Source organism: Neophocaena asiaeorientalis, unplaced genomic scaffold (assembly GCF_003031525.2).
Source record: "Neophocaena asiaeorientalis asiaeorientalis breed wild unplaced genomic scaffold, Neophocaena_asiaeorientalis_V1.1 scaffold198, whole genome shotgun sequence".
Classification (NCBI taxonomy): Eukaryota; Metazoa; Chordata; class Mammalia; order Artiodactyla; family Phocoenidae; genus Neophocaena; species Neophocaena asiaeorientalis.
In genome coordinates, this window is record NW_020175221.1 from 4,767,739 (window position 1) to 4,770,959 (window position 3,221).

Genomic DNA, 3,221 nt, shown 5'->3' on the forward strand with positions numbered 1-3,221 from the left:
TTCTTAAGTCAGGACATGAGGTGTTAGATAGTGTCTATTATCTCTCAACTCCATAATCATTCTTCTATGGTCTCCTCTATACCGCTGGGGATGAGAACCTGCATGTTATATTTCTCAAACTCCCAAGCTCCCTTGTCGGTTGGCTTTTTGTTAGGTTTGAAGGTAGGGAGAAGCTCTTGTTCTGCTTTCTCGTGGTACCTCCTGCAGTGATGGCTGCTGAGCATCACTTCCTGGGCTCCTGCTCTCACAACTTGATCCCCAAGGAGCAGGCTCAGGGGCATAGGAACTGTGAGCTCTAGTCTAGTCTGGATCATTTCGCTTTAGCTCTCCCTGCTGTAAGGGAGGGAAGAGATTCCTGCAGTTACTGATCTTTTGAGTAGAATTACCTACTCCTTTTTGTTCTCGCAGTCCTGCAACATCTTTGCAACCAGTTCCTTTATTAAGTTCCCTCTATCTGAAATGCCTATACACACTCACATATACATTTTCTACAAAATAGTGAAAAAGTGTGTACTTATATTTTACAAGCTTCCCACCTCTCCTTCTTTAGTCTCTCTCCTACTTTTCGTGTTTTCCTAACACTAAACCTCCCTCTGACCTCTGGTTGCCCAGAATTTATCATGATGCTTCTGGTTTTCTCATGATGCCCCACTGGGTCCCCATAGTGACCATGCTCAGATTATCTCTCATATCAAGTCATATGTATCTTGTATTAATATTTCCTGGGACTTCCAAGGTAATGAAGTCTTGTACTGTTCCCCCATCTTAGCTCACCATTTCTTTCTGAAGACACATTTTACCCTCTCAGTCAGAATTAGACTTTCTCATCTCTGCTCACATAGCTATGAACTTACGCTTCTACTAAAGATAGAATTTATTACATCGTACTAAAACTGTTGGTTTATTTATGTGGCTTTCACAAAAGTCTATGAGTCATTTGACATCATTTCTGTGTCACTACAGTCTAGAATGGCCATGGCATATGAATATATTTTTAAAAAAATAAAGCAGTACATGTTTTATCTGGAATGACATTGAATTCGAAAGATTTGCAGGCCTAATAATGCAAATTAACAAGTGAGTGGCAATATCAGTCCATGATTTGAGGGGGAAAAATGATTATAAGGTTAAGCAGACTATAAACCTCAAGGGTAGAGGCTTGCCTTTCATGTATCTGTATCCTCAGCTTAATACTGTGCTGAGGTATTACATGGGCTAATACCTGGAGGGCTGTAAGAGATGCTCTTAATTAGGCAGCCATGGTGATGAATGTCAAGGATTAAAAAGGACAACTGAGTACCAGAAGGCAGGAATATAGAAGAAATATGAAGACAATTTGGCTTATTTCTTCATAGCATCTTTTTACCAAAAGCCATCTGAAACTCCATTATATCTTCCCCCTGAACCAGCCCAGAATTCCAGAACCTCTGCACTATGTGATCACTTGTCTTAGAAGAAAGCAGTTCATTAGTTGCTCAGATGTGTGGTGGCTCTTCTCTAAATCCCTGTTACTTACCTGAATCATCAACTCTTGAAAGTATTAAGTAGTGGGTAATGGTTTAAGAACACAAAAGGATTTTAGAGACTCTAAAGAGCAAGGAAGAACCCTGTATTGGTGTGAGTTTCAAACTCTGTGACAGGCGGGAGGGAAGTGTAATTGGGACTTTGGACACCCTTAAATTACCTTGACCCAAGCAACAACCTCCTATATCATTCTGACTCTTGGACAAGTGCACACACTCAACCAGCAGTCAACGTGGTGGAAGCAACTTCAGGGCATATCAACAATCTTGGTAATTGAAAAGAGGGAAACTTATATCATCATGGCATGACCCAAATGGGGGTGGATATAATTTTTATGGACACTGTCTCTTTAGGTAATACTTCTGTACCCATCATGAGAATTTCTCAAGGCCCTCCATAATGCTCCAAGGAGGGAAGCTTGTAAAGTATGGCAGCCAAAGAGAGGCAGTAAGATATACAAAAGCTGATGATTTTTGAGCAGAAATGTAGACTGAACTGAGCAAATTTTAATACCCTTTGAACTCATCAAAATAAGTGTGACAGGGCTTCCCTGGTGGCGCAGTGGTTGGGAGTCCGCCTGCCGATGCAGGGGACACGGGTTCGTGCCCCGGTCTGGGAAGATCCCACATGCCGCAGAGCGGCTGGGCCCGTGAGCCATGGCCACTGGGCCTGCGCGTCCGGAGCCTGTGCTCCGCAACGGGAGGGGCCACAACAGTGAGAGGTCCGCGTACCGCAAAAAAAAAAAAAAAAAATGTATGACAACTTTCAGAAGGTGAGCTCTGTGACAATGAAGTCATTCCAAACATCTGAGTCAATGATTTAACAGTAGAATCAGTACAACTTTTAATTGACACATATTGAAATTAGGGATTAAGTTATATCGTTCTAGTGCATTGGAGTTCAACTAGGACTCTCAGAGCTGGTGCGAGAAGAACAGAACTCATCTATCTCCAGCCCAGCCTCCCTCAGTCTTGCCCTTGGTTCAGCATTCTTGCCCCTTATTTTCCTGGAAAGGAATTTGGACAAGAGCTGCTTCACTGTTCACATAAGAGGTAGCTATTTTGAATTTTAAAAAGTCGAAGTAGTGCAAGAATTTTTTTTAGTTATATAAATTCAATTGTGACCATGCTGATCAGAAGTTCTGATCGGTAGTTACAAGTGCATGATTGTTGAAAATTTCAAATTCAATTATTATTATTATTAGTTTTTAACGTCTTTATTGGAATATAATTGCTTTACAATAGTGTGTTAGTTTCTGCTGTATAACAAAGTGAATCAGCTATACATGAACATATATCCCCATATCCCCTCCCTCTTGCGTCTTCCTCCCACCTTCCCTATCCCACCCCTCCAGGTGGTCACAAAGCACGGAGCTGATCTCCCTGTGCTATGCAGTGGCTTCCACTAGCTATCTATTTTACATCTGGTAGTATATATATGTCCATCAAAATCAATTATTATATAATAAATGCTTATTTTATTGAGCAAAATATTTCAAAGCACAAAATCTTTGAAGAAGAAAATCATAAAAAATAATCCTTAATGGTGAAAAGTCCAACAATAATATGTAGGTAATATAACTGAGACAAGTAATACAGCAGATTAATGTTTTATATGCATCTTAGGCATTGAAGAATTTTTTTTTTTTTTTTTTTGCAGTACGAGGGCCTCTCACTGTTGTGGCCTCTCCCGCTGCA